Source organism: Lontra canadensis, unplaced genomic scaffold (genome assembly GCF_010015895.1).
Source record: "Lontra canadensis isolate GAN:19392208 unplaced genomic scaffold, GSC_riverotter_1.0 scaffold64, whole genome shotgun sequence".
Taxonomy (NCBI): domain Eukaryota; kingdom Metazoa; phylum Chordata; class Mammalia; order Carnivora; family Mustelidae; genus Lontra; species Lontra canadensis.
Window position 1 is genome coordinate 3,263,383 of NW_022631058.1, and position 18,634 is coordinate 3,282,016.

Consider the following 18,634-nt stretch of genomic DNA (forward strand, 5'->3'; position numbering starts at 1 on the left):
GATTATTCGTCTTTTAGAACGCCAGGATTTATATTATATTCCATTCAGTGGGAAAGAGTAAGGATGACTATGCTAAGCTTCCTTTCACATCTCAGTAAGGTTTTTGTTTAGAAATTATGCATATCACTTCCATTTGTAAGTTCTTGATCAGATCTTTTCCACAAAGTCACTAGCTGTGAGGAAGACTAAGGAATGTAGTTCTACAGCTGGCCGTATGCGTAGTGCATAAGTCAGAGAGTTTAACACTGTATGTTATATAAGCCATGCACCTTGTACAAGTAACAAAAGTAAGTGCCCATATATTTTTTTTAAGTTTTAAATTTAAGTTGACTTTAAGAAAAGCTGAGTTATTTTCAACATCATTGTAGTGTTTTAAAATGCTATCAAGATACCATTTCCCAAAGTTCTTAACTTCAGGTGATAGTAGGTCATTTAGCAATGAAATTGGAAGAAAGTATAGGTGTAGAGAGAACTACACTTAAAAATAGACTAAATGATAGTTATTCATTTTTAAAAGGAGAGCATAAAATATACAATTTTCTGGGATATAGTGTTATTTCTTCACCTTTAAACACTGGACATTCAGAAGAACCAGTTTAAAGTCTAAAGGTGCATTACTGACATAATAATCAGAGTGCATGCTGTTAAGAAGACCATGGACAAGAATTTATAAAGAATTTATATAGCTTACAGAAAAAAAGTTGAATTCAGCAAATCTAACTTGGCTAAAGATGGCAAAGGCTCTTTTATAGGAGCTTGAGTGAGCATGATATATAAACAAGTAGATTTTTCTTTTAGGTAATTATTCCTTTACCCTTCCTTTCCCTTCTCTTCCCTTTCCTTCCTCCCTTTTCCTTCCTTCCAATCAGCAGAAAAGTTTTCTTTCTTTTAAGGTAAAACAATTAAACTACATCCAAGGCCTAACTTAAAGATAAGAACCAAAATAGCCATTATTCCTTATTCAGACTTGAAGAGTGTAAGAGTGCATGTCACTTGAATAACAACTTGGATGACTATTGGTTAAATCTTCCCCAGAAAAGAAGTGGGTTAGAAGTAAATACCTACCCTCTGGTGGTCTTGAAAAGAGCAACTTAGAGAACTGTAATAGATGTGAAAATCAGCAGCTTAACAGTCACTGGGGGGAGCAGAATGGATTTGGAGAGCCTCAGAAAGCTTCATCCCCAGAGAACTTTTACTACTTGATCTGTTTAGCAGCTTACTGATCTTGTCTTTATTGGCAGAATCTGTCTTTATTCATTATGACTCAGAACTCGATGAGGAATGCTCTATCTGCAGGATATTTGTCACTCTCACACACACAGACGTGTGCGTGCACACACACACACACACACACACACACATCAATGGCAGTCATATAACACCGTAGATGAGGCAAAGAAGATGGTCAAAAGTCTTCAAAGGAAAATCTGGGGAATGAGAAACAAAAGACAGAGTTGATGGAATTATATTAAAACAAACATGATTCAACAATATGCTATCTATAAAACCATACTTTAAGCTTGAGGACAAAATGAGATTGAACTTACAAGGATGGAGGTGCATCTGGGTGGCTTAGTTAAGCATTCAACTCTTGATTTCAACTCGGGTCATGATCTCAGGGTTGTGAGATGGAGCCCTGTGTTGGGCTCCACACTGTGCTTACAGCCTGCTTAAGATTCTCTCTCCCTGTCCCTCTCTCCCTCCCCTACCCCCACTTGTGCGTGCATGTTCTCTTTTTCTCCCTAAAAACAAAACAAAACAAACAAAAAAAAAACAACAAAAAAACCCCAAAGATGGAAAAAGATATACTATGCAAATAGTAAACAAAAGAGAGCAAAAGTGGCTCACTAAAATTACATTAAAAAGACTTTAAGGTAAAAATTATTCTTGGAAATTAAAAAAAGACATTTATAATGACAAAAAGGATCAATCCATCAAGGAGACATGACATTATAAATATATATGCACCCAACAATGAAGCCCCAGAATGCACGAAGCAAAAAGTGATAAAATTGAAGGGTAAGCAAATAATTCAACAATAATAGTTGTAGAACTCAATAACCCATTTCCAACAATTGATGGAAAAACCAGTAGATCAACAAGGAAATAAAAGATGTGAACAACACAGCAACCAATTAAATTTAACAGACATACATAGAACACTCCATCCAACAACAGAGTACACATTCTTCTCAAGTACACATGGAATATTCTCCAGGATAGACCATATATTATGCCAAAGAACAAGCCAGAATAAATTTAAAAGGCATGAAATCATACAAAGTGTGTTCTCTGACCACAATGGGCTGAATTTAGAATTAAAAACAAAATTATTAAACTTTTTTAAAATTCATAAATATGTGGAAATCAACATACTTCTAAACAGCAATGGGTCAAAGGAAATGTATGTAAAGAGTAATAAAATACTTTGAGATGAAAGAAAATGATAATACAAGCTATGAAAAGTTATGGAATGGATTTGAAGAAGTGCTCAAAGGGAGATTTTTAGCGATGAGCACTTATATTCAAAAGTTAGAACAAAAAAGGAAGACCTCAAATCAATGACATAATATTAAGAAACTTGAAAAAATACACACTAAATCCAAAGTAAAAAAAAAAAAAATGAAGGGAATAAAGATTAGAGTAGAAATAAATGAAATAGAGAATACAAAATGGCAACAAAACCCATATTTGTTTCTTTGAAAGGATAAACAAAATTGACTAGCCCAGATAGATCAAGAAAAAAAAATGCAGAAGTTTCAAGTTGTTAAGTGAGGAATTAAGAAGAAAACATCATTACCTACCTTACAGAAGTAAATATTATTATAAGAGGACACTATGAACAACTGAATATCAACAAGTTAGGTAATTTAGATGAAAGGGGCAAAACCCCAGGAAAATGCAAGCTACTAAAACTCAAGAATAGAAAATCCGAATAGCCCTAAAACAAATGTAAAATTTAGTACATTAGCACCTTCCTCTGAGGAAAAGTCTAGAATTCACTGATGAATTCTCGCAAATACTTAAAGAACAAATAATGCCAATTCTTCACAAACTCTTCCAAAAAAAAAAAAAAAATCAGAGAACAATTACTCTGATGCCAATACCAAAGATATTACAGAAAAAAGAAAACTAAAGACCAGTATACATTACAAATATCAACACAAAATCCTCAACAAAATGCTAGTTAATCTGTAATCCTGCAGAATACAAAAAGGATTATATATATAATGACCAAGTGGGATTTATTCAGGGAATGCTAGATTGCTTTAACATGTGAAAAACAGTCAGCATAATATACCATAATAGAATAAAGGACATAAACTACATGGTAATTTCAATAAATGTAGAAAAGTAATTTGACAAAACCAAACACTGTTTCATGACGAAAACAGTCATTGACCTAGGAATAGAAGAGAACTTCCAGGAAAACCTACAACTGACGTCACACTCAATGGTGAAAGACTGAATATTTTCTCTGCGCCAGATCAAAATAAGACAAGATGTCTGCTCTCACTGCGTATTCTAACCGGGCATTTAGAAAAGAAAAAGAAGTAAATAGCATAGAGGTTGGAAATGGACAATTAAAACTGTTTTCATCTCAGATGTCAATTAGATGAAAGGAAGGAAGGAAGAAAGGAAGGAAGGACAGAAGGGAGGAAAGAAGAAAGAAAGAAAGGAAGAAAAGCAAGCAAGCAAGCAAGCGAGCAAACAGGCATCTAGATTGGAAATGAGAATCCTCTATTCTCAAATGATGATTTTATATGTAGAAAATCCTCAAGAATCCATGAAAAATTACCAGAATCAATAAAAAAATTTTTCAACAAGGTTTTTTAAAATACAAGATCAATATACAAAAATGTTTGGTATTTCTATACACCAACCATGAACATTCTAAAAATGAAATTAAGAAAAGGATTTACTTACGACAGTGTCAAACGGAATAAACTATATGAATGAAGTAAACAGAAGTCTGTGAAACTTTTACATTAAAATCCATAAAACACTGTTGAATGAAACTTAATGAATGAATGGAAAGACATCCATATTCGTAGAGCAGAAGATAGTATCTTAAAGATCATGTTATTCCTCAAATTGATCTACAGATTCAAAGCACTCTCTTTTTTGGAGAATTTGAAAAGCTGATCCTCAAATTCGTATGGAAATGCGAGGGACACAAATAGGTTTAATGTGTAACACAGTAATATTTTATAAATAGAAACAATCATGTTTTGGAGAAATCTGCTCTACCCTGACCTTTTTACAACTTGAGGAACCTTTAAGGTTGAGTCTATTGTTCAAGAAAGAATAAATACAAAATGACCATGCTCTCCCTCCCTTCCTTACTGAATAGAAACCATGGGTTTGGTTCAGAGACAAAATAGCAAGTGCTGGCATAAAATAGAACAGAAATATTTTAAATTAGGACCCAGGGGCCAACAGAGGGTGTTTATAAAGCTTCTGCCCCAAGAGTTCTCCCGGAGATGAACTGACATGCCTTTCTCAATGTGGGAGAATGCAGCATAGTATTTTGATTTTTAAAATGTCTCGTGCTCTGCAGTTCCTCTTAGCAGCCCAGCGAGAGAAACGCAGGCTGCTGCCTTGAATTTAACCGACAGAAATGAATAATGCTCATTCAGAGAAATGTCCTGCATTTTGTCAGATGCCATGCTCTGCACAGCCTCCTCTCCATGGGACAGCCAGACAGCGTGCAGTGCCACGGTGCACAGGTTAGCAGCTGGAAAAGAAATCATGGCAAGCCAAGGCTGAATTGCAATCCAGGGAGGAGAGATGGATATAAAGATTCACAGTCCTGAAGAAATGTAAGGGAAACAAGTACTCTAATAGGCACTGACATGATGCTGTTCATTACAGGTCAGTTTCTGAAGTTAGTGTATGTCTTTATTCCTGCATTCCCAGTTGTTAAAGCCAGATGTGGTTTAGGTATGGATAAGAGAAGCTGCTGTGGTTGAGAGAATGGGCTTTGAGGGAGACAAACCTGGGCTTGGGTTCTATCTGGAACTTGAAGAGGCCGAGTAACATGGCCAAGACCCCACAGCTATTCTGATATAGTTTCATCAACTGCAAGACGCTGAAAACAACAGTTTTCCTCATAGGTTTGCTGGAAGGATTAAATTATCTAAGGTAGATAATGTGTTTTTTTTTTTCAAGTGACAATTATTAGTATTAGCTTTTATTAAAGATGTACCTGATTTTTAATCTTACATCATTATTTTAGCCAGGCTTCCTAGATTTCCAGACTCTTGAGCTCCATCCTCTTAAACAAATAAGAGATTGGTTTGGCAGAGCTGTGAAGAATTATTCCCCAGAAGTTATCCCAGCCCTGGACTATGACTACCATTCCAAGCCCTTAAATTTTATGGAAAATGGATTTTAATGGGTTGTTCAGGATGAAAAGATAGGATATTCTCCTAGTTACTAAATTCAAAGAATACACACATCCTCAACTAGAAAGGAGAATAACAGAATTCAGGTTATTCTGACATACTGATCTTGTAAGGAGGTCAAATGATGGTGTGTGTTGGGTTGGGGTGCTGTTAGGCAGGGCTTATTATATATTATTTTTTTCTTTTAAAGATGCAGAAAGTAGAGACCAAGGTTTATGAGTGGCTGCTAGCTGATTCAGGTTTGCGGGAAAGATGGAATGTCCTTGGTTGTGTACCATGGGGTCCGTGTACCCCTGAGGGCCCAGGCCATACAAGAGCTCAGAGCAGCGAGGACGGGAACGGGATGGGCCGCACCTTGACCGCTAGAGGGCGCACCGCCTGTGGGAAGCAGTGTCCTGGGCCCAATCAGTGGGGAGGGAGAAAGTGGAGCACATGATTCAGAACTCCTGTCTCTTGCTCATTTCTGAATCCCAGAAGCTGGCACACTTCCAGGCAAAAACAAACAAACAAACAAACAAACAAACAAAAACCAACAACAACAACAATAACAAAACAAACATGCCAACAAAGTGAAGGTTTTCTTAGCAATCCACGGAATGGAGATATTAAAGGGGGAAACAAAGAAGCTATATGCAGATCAGAAGACCCACAGAGGCAAAGACAAGAACCAATGCTGCCCCATTTGTAACACGACCTTTTCATCCACTGTTGTGGCCCAGGGGGAAGATCCATGCAAAGAACTTAAAGCTGAAGCAGCAGTCTATTAATATGTGGGGCTTGCACCAGAATAGAGCTGGTAGACCAAGACAAGTTTGGCAGCTTCTGCCAGGTGACTTTCAAAGACCTTGTCATGGCTCCACAACATTATGTGGGCAAGAAACACAGGAAATAGGAAACCAAGCTCAAACTCATGGCACACTATGAGCGGCTGGCCGACCTGCTGTCCTGACTCATCAGCTGGGAAGGGCTACCCCTGCAAGATGTGTAAGATAGTCCTGAACTCTACAGAACAGTATCAAGTTCATGTCAGTGACTTCAAACACAAGAACCAGTCACCAAGCCAATGGCATCACTCCTGGGCTAGCTAGATTCCAATGCAAACACAGCCGTTTTAGAAGGAATTAACCACCTTGGAAGACTAGAGGTGTTTCTTTTCTTTCTTTTTTATTTTTTTTAATTTTTAAAAAATTTTTAAATTGCTTTTCAGTGTACTAGAATTCATTGTTTATGCACCACACCCAGTGCTCCATGCAATACGTGCCCTCCATAATACCCACCATGAGGCTGGCCCAACTTCCCACTCCTGCCCCTTCAAAACCCTTAGACTGTTTTTCAGAGTCCATAGTTTCTCATGGTTCATCTCCCCCTCCAATTTCCCTCAACTCCTTTCTCCTCTCCATCTCCCATGTCCTCCGTGTTATTTCTTATGCTCCACAAATAAGTGAAACCATATGCAAATTGACTTTCTCTGCTTGACTTATTTCACTCAGCATAATCTCTTCCAGTCCCGTCCATGTTGCTACAAAAGTTGGGTATTCATCCTTTCTGATGGGGGCATAATACTCCGTAGTGTATATGAACCACATCTTCTTTATCCATTCGTCCGTTGAAGGGCATCTTGCTTCTTTCCACAGTTTGGCAACCGTGGACATTGCTGCTATGAACACTGGGGTACAGATGGCCCTTCTTTTCACTACATCTGTATCTTTGGGGTAAATACCCAGTAGTGCAATTATAGGGTCATAGGGAAGCTCTATTTTTAATTTCTTAAGGAATCTCCACACAGTTTTCCAAATTGGCTGCACCAATTTGCATTCCCACCAACAGTGTAAGAGGGTTCCCCTTTCTCTATATCTCTAACACACATTGTTTCCTGTCTTGTTAATTTTGGCCATTCTAACTGGTGTGAAGTGGTATTTCAATGTGGTTTTAATTTGAATCTCCCTGATGGCTAGTGATGATGAACATTTTTTCATGTGTCTGATAGCCATTTGTATGACTTCATTGGAGAAGTGTCTGTTCATGTCTTCTGCCCATTTTTTGACATGACTAGAGGTGTTTCTGTCTAGCACCTGAGGTTGAACCAGCTGTGATCTTGCTTCCCATGACCCAGTCTGCACTGGGCTCCTTCTTCCTCCTTTCTTATACTTGGAGAACTCATAGGCCTATGGCAGATGCTATCGAACAGATAGCATCTTATTGATCTAGACAAATTGACCCTTGTTCTTCCCCTCTGGAATGGGCCCTGTAGGTCAGGATGAGGGGAAAGGATGGATCTTGAGAGGACTTGGGGCTGCACAGGGTGCTAGTTTGGGGGATGGCTTTTCCCATTCCCAGCTTCTCTTGGCTGTATGTCATAAGCCCTATGCCTGAGTTTCCCTTACAGGTCAGTTTTGATCCAGTTTCCACTTAAAGAACTGAACTCTCCTGGGCTCTAGGCAGCTCCAGTGAAACCGGAAGGAAACAGGAAGCTTTCACACCAGACCTTGGCCTAGGTGGGAAAGGGCAGTTGGAAGTAGCTGCCCTATAGAAGTTTGGAGCTAATATGACACTCCCTTTTTTCCCAAAATGGGCAGGCTTTCCTGAGCCTGGGACCAGATACTGGCCAGTTATAGAGCTTTCTGCCTACTGTAAAGTCTCCTGGAGCACTGATACAGTCCTGGTAGAGCAGTGCTATCATTTCTGCCCCTTCTCCTCTGTTCCTGAATCATGCTAAAGACCAGCGGCTGCTGGGGAACAGCTGGAGCTGGAGGAGGCCTCAGCACTCAGTGGGATCATGGAAAGCTCCAAGGTGGGTTTTTCCTCTCTTCCATCAGAGATGTTCTGACCCAGAGTCATGTGGTAAAATCCCCACATCCAAATCCCCTTGATGGTTATGTGCCCTTAAGAGCAAACTATCTCATGCCAGCCAGCTCAGTTCAGAGGTGCATTACTGTTCCTTGGCTTTACTAGCCCTCTTCTTCTCGTGCAGTAGACCACCTGCCCAGGTTGCTGTGGTGCCCTCTCCCGTCACCCACCAGGAGATTCCTGGGTACTAGGGAGCAGGATAGGGTCCCTACAGGAAAGAAAGGAGAGCTAGTGGAGGTTTCTGCAGTGAGAAAACAGATGTTTCCCAGGCCCTAAACCAAGATTTCTCCAATTCTGCTGTGTTTTATGGCCTGGGACTTCACTGGGTGTGGATTTTTTTTTGTAGCTTTCAAGCCAGAATTCCAAGGAGTGTCACCATCATAGACCCCTTGTCACTGAATCCGAGGAGCACAAAGCTGCTCTTGTGGCCTCTTCTCCCCCCATTTCCTTTTCCTTTGTCTGTGAAATGCCTTTATCTATTGTGTTCACGTGTTTATGCTTTGTCTCTTGGTCATGGAAGCATCTAAACAAATGATTTTTCCATAAGCCAGACTGCAACTTAACAAACCTAGGATTTGGGGCTATATTGCCATTGGACCTAGACTATGTGTGTCTTGACCCCTCTCCAAATACCGACTAATTTTTCAATAGTTCATCTTGAAGCAAGGTCTTCTGATTCTCAGCTTATTGAGTTTTTCTTGAGGCTACATAAAAGCAAGAAAAGAAACCTTGAGAACTGACCATGATAGCCTCCAAAGGAAAGTAGAACCTTAACAAATTCCAAGGTGATAAGTAGAGGAAGACTAGGAAAGCTAGTCTTCTTTTCATCTTTTTTCTTCTACCCAACAGAGGCAAGTGTCCTCATTCATCTTATTATCTGCCAGCGTGCATGTAGTACAGCTGGATGAAGTCATCCTGGAGAGAACTTGCTCTCTATTTGTTCCAAAGGAAGATATAAATTGAGCCATTGGGGAAGAAATGAAGCCATCAGACACAACTGTGATGTCTTTTTAATGAGATTGTTTGTACTAGGCCAGCAGGTAACCTTGGTGCTGAGTCAAACCCAAGAGAGAGATGGTAAGAGATCAAGGAAGGAGGGAAGAAGGGAGGCGGAGCAGGAGCTAGAGTTGGCAGTTGGCCAACAGGCTACAGAAAAGGAACTAAATTATGCATTTTATTTAGTACATTTATTAAAAGAACATTTCTAGGCAAACATCCCAAAACAAATGTGACTATCAGTTAAGCACCCCACAGTCCTGAGCAGATTTAGTGCATGACAATTTTCTCATAATGGCTTTGTGGTGTTTGCTGAGTTTCATCTCTTTATAGCATTTTATGAATTGTCATTCCATGGGGATTTTAAATAGGCTGAATTTGCCCTTCATTTGTGGTTGTTCAACAAAGTCAAAAATGGATAAATACAGTGTGAACATGGCATAGGAATTGGAATAATATATTTAAGTTAAAATGATATTCAACCTAAGTTTTTGATTGACATTTATGAATAGTCAGAGCAATACCTACTCTGATAGTTCATCAATTTATGAAATTTTTGGAACATTTCTTTTGTATTGGGGTTTGAACTCTAGATTCTGGGGTCACAAAGATGAATAAGACACAGTTTCTAACTTGAAGAAGTACCATTTTTTAGGGGAAGGAGAAACACATAAAAGATGAAGGCAGAATTATATAGAGGGAAAAATCATACAGCATGATGTATAAAGGAGAGTGTGATTCTTCTACTTGGAAAGTGATGGAAGAGTGAGAGAGGTTTTCAGAAAGGAAATGATGATCCTTGATTGAGGAATAGAATGATCAAAAGCATTAGGCAAGGCACAGATTACCCTGGTGGTTTGGAGACATGGAAGCAGCTCAGAATAGTTGGAACATAGTAGGAAGGAAGGATGAGTGAATATAGCCAGAGTAAAGAGTGGTTAGATGAAACCATGACGATGGATAACATTATACACCATATTAAGGAGTTCAACACTTTTTCAGGAAAATAGAAAATTAGTGGAATAGGAGAATAACACAATCTTTGATGCACTAAAAATAATAATTTGGTAAGTAATGTGAAAGATGAGTTGAAATTTAAAACAAGACTAGTGATCTAAATTAGGTTTAGTTCCATAGTCAAGATGAGCAATGATACAGCTTGAGGTAAGGCAGTAGCATTCTGGTTAAAAGAGGGGAAACAAAGTGCTATATTTGACTAAAAGCAATTTAATCTGCAGTATTTGATGACTTATTGAATGTGAGTGGCATCTAAGGAAAAGTAAAGAATCTGGAATGGGTCTCCAATCTCTAGATTGGGTGACTGCATCATTTCATCATGTTGAAAGGATTGTGGGGGCACCTAGGTGGCTCAGTAAGTTGAGTGTCTCAGCTCAGGTCATGACCTTAGAGTTGTGAGATTGAGCCCCACATCAGGCTCTGTGCTCAGCGAGGAGTCTGCTTGAGATACTTCCTCTCCTTCTCACCCTCCCCCTACCCCCTCAAATAAATAGTAAAAAAATAAAATCTTAAAAAACAAACAAAAAAAGGGTTGTGAACTCCAAATTGGTGAAGCATAGCATACCAATTAAATATATACATAAAAAAATACATTGTAAAGAAGTATAACACATATTAGTAGTAATCAGTAGGTGATGCATTTATAGATTATATTATTTGTTTCAATAGATTGTATGGTATTTTCCAAATTAAAAAACTTAAACATGAATTACTTTTAGAACAGGGACAAAAATGCCAGAAATGTTCCTTTAACTACTGTGGATATAAAAAGAAGTACCTATAAGACATTTTTCCTTTGACCTTACTTTGATAATTTAGTCTTATCAACTAGAAAAACTGAACTTGAGGTATATGTTGAAATATATGGATTCTCTTTAGGATAGTAACACAGTCCTTTCATTTCTAGTTTTGTACACTTATGTTGTACTACCCAAACTATATTCACCTAAGAAGTAAATACCAGGGTAGGAAGAAAAATAAAACACTTAAAACTTACTCTATTTAGAAAGCTGGTGTTTAGAAAGGAGATTTGCTAAAGTAGAAAGCAGATTCCACTTATATTCATGGCCCATGATACCTATTGGATGTGTGGCTCGGAACCAATAACACTGGAGCTTCTTAAATCGTGGTTTGCTGAGAAATCAGAAATCAGAAATGCTTCGGAAATGAAAGTAACACTGTCAAAAGAGTTTATATTCACAAAGTTTCTTGGATAGTATTCGTATCCGTCAATCTTTTGCTTCCATGTTGAATATATTTAAGCACATGGGCCTGGAGGTCTTTTGCCAGCTTTGGTGTTCTCCAATATTCTTTAGAGTGCCAATTATTGATTGATAGCTTAAGTGTGATTTGTCAGTGGATGCCCCAAAACACTTTAAATTTCAAGGTATTTGTCTATCGTCTCTTAGATCTGGGTTGAAATTTTTTTTTTTCTGGGTTGAATTTTTATTTTCCAAAGTCCTGAGAATTAATAAGAATCCTTAACACTGGAGGTTAAACATTTGCTATTTGAAGACACTGCCAGGCTGAAAAAGAAAAAAAAATCAACAACTGACATTTAATATGTTCTTATTTCAAAGAGGCCTTTGACTTTTCTTTTCCACCACTCATTTGTGGGTCTATATCACCCTATTGGGTTTTGATCAGAAATTCACTTTGTGTTTCTGTTTATCTGTCATCCTTAGTGTGGCTTTCATCTGTAAGTAAAGTAATCCATTCTCTAGAATGTTGCAGTGTGAGTTACTAAATACTTGAAGCAGAATTGAAAATTTGACTGGATCACACTATTGCATTCCCTCTTGATGCTTTAATACCTTTTCATGTTGATGTTGGTTTCCTTTAGTTACGAGAGGCCCAACCCTCCCTGTTCTTTTACCACTCCCAGGAAAATAAGCAGAAGAATCACTGATGGACTTCAATTCCCACTGAAGCACTAAAAGTTTCAGATATGGGCTGCGCATCATAAAGTGGCCCTTTCCATCTTGTCTCTTTCCCCTAGTACCTCAGCTGCTTTTTTGCCTTGGTCCAATGCCCATTTCAATGTTGGGATTCCTGAGTTCTCCTAGGACTCAGAGATTGCAGAATATGATCACACTCTAGGGGCAAGTGGTCAGATAAAACTACCCACTTACAACATTTGCTGGAAAGAATTAGAAGGAAAGATGCACTTGGAGAATGCATTTTGCCCAGGGGAGTCATAAAGATAAGCCATAGCCAGCAATAGAAGACTTCATGATGAAACATCCATCTCTGTAGAAGGCATTTCGATATGATGAGGACAGTAGCTAAGAGACCAATTGAACTTTTGAAACAGGGAAGTGGGTGCCTTATATCCCATATTCTTATTTTATTATACCCCCTCAAATTAAAGCATAAGACACATATTTTATTTTATTTCAAATAGATTGAGATGCAGGCCAAAATAATTTCTTTTGAGTCATGTTAGAAAATGAGCAAATGAAACAGAGCAAAATGCATCTCTTCATATCTCACTCAAACGGCGCTTTCCAGGAACATCCTGTATATTTGGAGGTTCTTTGCCTACGGATTGTGTTGTACTTATATTTAAATACTTAAATATAAATATAAGTTCAGGATGGCTTGACATCCCCAAATTGTACATCAAGAAGAGAAGCACTTTGGCCGAAAGTAGGAATTGCCTGCATGGTAAAAATGGGCCACAACTTAGGTTTGAGAAACTTGGCTTTAAATTTTGTTCTGCTACTTTCCTGTGTATTGTTAGCCAATTCACTTAGCCTGAGTGACACTATCAAATGGGGTAAGATAAGGATCCTGGCTTCATAAGGTTTAAACAAAGTATTTAAAAATATGTTAGAACTGAAGATAAAATTTCATACTCTGGGATTTAAGATACAACATAGTCAAATGACATTAGTCAGTGTGAGTCCTGGCGTGGTTATGGTTAGAACATCATGAAGAAATAAACGTGATCTGAATAAGCAAACTCAGTAAACTCCAGTTTTCCAGCTTCAACCAATTTGAGACTGTATTGCCCCTATTTGTCCAAATGATGACTTGTTATTCATATCTCAACAGAGCTTTGAACTGTTAAAGTGCCTTAAAAGATTCCTCAGAGATATCTAGTCCATGACTGACTATGAAGCTTTTTCTTCTATAGTTGGAACAAAACACCCGCAGACGTGCCTTGCCCCCACACACCCCATGAAAATAGTTGCCCATTCAGAGCGGTCTCAGTGTTTACACACATGTCACCTAAAGGCACTTTTCTCAAAACTTCTCCAGACAGCAATTGTTTCAATTAAGATGTGGAAATAATATAATAGCGAGTGTTCAGCTCTTGCCTATGGTGTGGCTAGCATAGTTGTGCAAGGATGAAAGCGCCGAACTTTCCTTGTTCACCTGGCAGAATTCCACTGAGTCATGGGAAGGAAAAGGTAGAAGACAGTTGTGTCTCTGAATGGAGAAAACATCTGGTTAAATATAAAATATATGGACTGTGTAATAAAGAAATAATTATAAGCATATCAAAGAATATGTTAAGAATTGCTGAATTTACAGGGCAAAATTTGAAATCCACACCCCGGAGGACAGTGAATATCCCTTGACTTGGCCATCATTTTTATAGCATTTCCTCTACTTTTTGGTGATTTATTACGGCAATCCCCTAGTTCCCATATTTTTTGCTAACTCAAACTACACATCTCACACATTCCAACTTGCACCTCAACAAGCCCTTGTAAGCCTTCACCTTCTGGCCACAACATTCTTATGAATAACTCCCCAGAGTGCTTTTAAGAGAGTGCTTGTGTGTCATGAATGGCATGTGATTTCCATTAAATACTCTAAGGAGATTGTGGATCATTATGTACATAAGCTCTCATTAATCCTTTCACTGTCTGATTGTAGTGGCACTTGAGGAAAGTGAAGACTTTTCCCCTCCTGTTTTAGAAAATAAGAAGAGAGAAAGCATGGGATCCCAGGGTAAGGAAGAGAGAATGATTGAGAATTTCATTTCTGGTTTATACATGGTATGACACTACTCATGAAGACTTATCTGGAATCTAATAGCTTCTATGGCTTTAGACCTTAATTAAACAAATTATACAGCTTTGTAAAGAGTAGCGTCTTAAATTTCCATAAGTCTGTTTTCATTTCCCATGGGCAGACTATTTCTTTTTCCTTCTCTCAATGATGTGTATCTCTGTAGTATTGGTTTGTCAGTCAGGCAGGGTCCTAGTAGGAAACAGATGATTATGCCTCAAACTGGGTCTATTGGTGAGAGTTTTCTGAAGCGACCATTTATGAAGATGTTGACAGAAAATAGGGAAGCAACACTTGGTGAGCAACACTCAGGAGACAGTAACAGGGCAACACACACATACTACCTGTGAAGGCATAGTTAGCCAGCTGATAGAGAGAGAGAGAGAGAGAGCTCTGTACAAGGAGCAGAAGCCCCATTGGATTTGATACAGAAAAGAGAGAGGGGGAGCTAGGGTAATAGATATGCCCTGAATTCACCCTCCTCTTTCTTTCTGTCCAACTCCCATGGGTCCTGCTCATCTGCAGAGCCAACCAACAAGTAGGTCATTGGCTTCCCAGGGCAGAGCAGGATGAAGAAATGCAAGGGAGTGAAAGGGCAAATGGAAGACAGTCAGCACCTTGGGTGAGTATACTTGGATCTGGGCAGCCATTTCCAACCAGGTTAGGAGCACTGGCAGTGCCTTGAATACTGGTCTCTGTGGAGATCTCTAATTATGAGCTCCTCCACCAGAACTTCAAGAACTTGACTACTGGTCTCTGTGGAGATCTCTAATTATGAGCTCCTCCACCAGAACTGGCTTGGATAAACTATTCTTGGAGTCAAAAAGGAAGGGGTTTAAACTAGATAGAGCACAGTATTCATTGTGCAGCCCATGTTCTATGGTAGCGTGCTGGTTATCCTCCCCTCCCTTCCCAGGCTCATTCTCCAGAGCTCTGCCCTGCTCTACATTTTGGAGGCTGACCTCTGATCACATCTCAGAACTCCCTGATCTCTAGCTTCTGGTTGAGGTTTGGTAATGGGACACTCTGGCCATGCACATGAGTTTTGTTTATTTACTTGTTTGTTTCTTTTGTCAAACTGGTAAACCCAGAAGGGTAGGAATTGCATTTCTCTGCCTTAGCTTCTTTCATAAAGCCCAGCAGAATAAGGCAATGTATATTCCATGGAATAAGTACTAAATAATAGATTGGCTAGAGGTTCATAAATATGTCTGAAATTTGCATCCCAAAGCCAATTCCAAAGTCAGTTAGGAATGGTGCTATAGGGGAAGATTTACTTTCCACTGTTTGTCATTTATTCAACAAATATCAGTTGACACGTCTACCTCCTCAGCTCTGTTCCTAGTACTAGGAACTGCAGGTACAGTAGAGAATGACGTGGACAGAGCACCTGCCTTGTGCTTGCCCCTCAGTACCTAATACTTAGAGAACCATGTGGTGACAAGGACTTGGACTTTGGAACCCAGCAGAGGTAGGCCCTGGTTCAATGTCTGGTTTTGCATGGTGCTGGAAAACTTAAATAATTTTCTAAAACTTAGTTTTCTCATCTGCAAAGATGGAGGCATGAACACTTTAGAAGTTTTTATTTGTGGGGATTAAATGAAATAAGAGAAATAAACCACTTGTGACAGTGCTGGGTACATAGCACGAGTTCAATAAATTCCTAGAATAATTCCTATAGTGAACCGCATGGTGGCGAGGGGAGGAGGTGTGATCAAGGGGCAGGAGAGGATGTTGGTGACACTGATCCAGGAGCACTGGCCTTAGAGCTGAGTGATTCCAAGGGTCAAGAACTTATTTGGAAGAGGATTATACCAAGAGAAGGGACAAACAAGAAAGCTTCTTGGCCCAATGGGAAAAACTCAGTTCTCAGAGTGCAGGGTAATATTGAGTATGTCATGATGTTTGCCATGAGATTTGCCTGCCAGCCCAACCTTCATGGACCCATGTCTGAATCCTGTGTCGGGGGAGGGGAGGAGGGTGGTGGAGCCCTTGCTACCTGTCTGAGAGAGTGAAACTCAAAGGACAGAGAAAGAGATCCTTCTTAATTGCCACGCTTTCCAGTTTGGAGACTTCATTTTAGGATTCTGAGGGAGAAGGTGGGATATAGCAAATTGAAGAGATAGCTGTGCATCTGGGGGAAATTCTAGTGGAACTAGTCACCATTGCTTGGAAGAAACAATGGTCAGTGACTCAAGATGCCCACCTGAAGGGGAGACGAGGGAATGAAACCCAGTCATTCAGAGCTTATAGCCGACTAGCTTATCAATGCAGAGAAGCCCGTGGAGGTGCACAGAATCATCCAAATGCGAGGAAATTACTGGGAGATTGGCATCAGGATCTCTCAGAAGCAAGAGAGGCCCATTCCATTTTCCCTTTGGTGGTTCCTGGTCATCCTAAAGAATTTTTTTTTTAATGCCAAAATGTAGTTTCAAACGTTGTAGAATATAAATAATACTTTTGGTATATTAATAGTAATATAAAAGTAAATCTGATATCCACTCTTGATTTTTACAAAAAGCAATAACTTATTGTATGCCATGATAATGGGGTCTAGTATTGGAACCCAGTCTTAAATATCTTTTTCCTTTCAGTCCTGTTAGTACCTCTTTGATTTTAGTACACTTTCATTCAGAGGTAACATTAAAATTCCAACTTGGGGGTCCATTGTGAATATTAAACACATATAGAGGGGTCCTCTTCCCATTCTCTCTCTGCTCCTGCCCCACTACCAGGAATGGGCCTGGACTGTGGTGCTACAAGAGTTGGTGGGGGGAAGAGCAACCACGGACGCAGGTGATTGCTGTGTTTACCCACAGACCGGGGCAGCCTGTATGATTGCACAGCACCCCTGTGGCAGCCAGTGACAGAGGAAATATTCAGTAGCTCTACTCTCTTGACTCCATTTACTTCCCAGGCAAACACTGGCTTCTTTCCCCGCACTCTCCTGAAACCTTTTCATCAGTGTCATGAGTGACCAATTTATTGGCAAGCCAATGACGTATACTACTTGACCATTTTAGTTGACTTTTTGGAAGTTCTTTTCTTGGGCTTCCTGGAGGTTTTTCTATATCCATGACCACTGACCTTTCTTTCTTTCTTTCTTTCTTTCTTTCTTTCTTTCTTTCTTTCTTTTTTTTTTTTAGATTTCATTTATTTATTTGATGGACAGAGATCACAAGTAGGCAGAGAGGCAGGCAGAGAGAGGAGGAAGCAGGCTCCTCACTGAGCAGAGAGCCCAATTTGGGGCTTGATCCCAGGACCCTGGTATCATGACCTGAGCCAAAGGCAGAGGCTTTAACCCACTGAGCCACCCAGGCTCCCCAACCACCGATCTTTCTATTTCATTTGTTCTACCTCTTCTACTCTCTCACTATACATCTGCATTCCCTAGGAGTACATCCTGGGTTCAATACTGTTCCAAATCTCTGTTATTTCCCTGAGGCACAGCATTTAAATCAATGATTATGACTCCTTTTCATATGACACACAAATCCACATAATATTTCCAAACCCAAATATTCTCCTGAGCCCCATGCTCACATTTCCAATTATCTCTGCCTAGTGTTTTATTCCCCCCCTCCCCCACTGGAGTGTAGCACACTCTATAAATACTGAACTCCTTGTATTTTCACTCTCCTTCATACACATGGAGGCACTTTTGAGTCTTTGCTCTCACATCCCACAATAAGGTTCAATCACAGGAGCTCTGTTTTGCAACACCTTTCAAAGAAGTCATTCTCATGGCTCTTGTCTAACTTCTGAAATGTTGCACAGGTTTCTATCTTGTTCCTCCCAATAATCACTATACCCTCAGTAGAATAATCGTCTAATAAATAAATCGGATCCTGGAATTTTCCAGCTTCAAAACCATTATTGACTATTGATCAGAGTTGCCTTCAAAATTACATTGCACTTCCTTGCATAAGGACATAAGACCTTGGCGTATTGTTCCCTCTAGCTATAGTGCCCTGATGACTTTCATTCATCTAAAAAAAAATGCCCAAATGTTCATGAGTAGACAAATGAATTGTCAAATTTTGATGAAAACTTTCTAGACCACTCCAGAAACGATTGTTTTATCATTTTTTTTATTCTTTCACATATTTATTTAGTACACCATTTTAAAATTTCCCAGAGTGGGGGGCCTGGGTGGCTCAGTCAGCTAAGTGTCTGCCTTCAGCTCAGGTGATGATCCCAGGGTCCTGGGGTTGAGCCCCACGTCTGTTTCCCTGCTCCATGGAGAGCCTGCTTCTCCCTCTACCCCTCTCCCCTGCTTGTGCTCTGTCTCTCTCAAATAAACAAATAAAATCTTTAAAAATAAAATAAAATAAAATTTCAAA

General features: G+C 39.4%; 1 pseudogene; it reads left to right on the plus strand.

The window, feature by feature from the left end:
* Nucleotides 1–263: 263 nt before the first annotated feature.
* Nucleotides 264–6,496, plus strand: LOC116879897 (annotated as a pseudogene).
* Nucleotides 6,497–18,634: the final 12,138 nt, after the last annotated feature.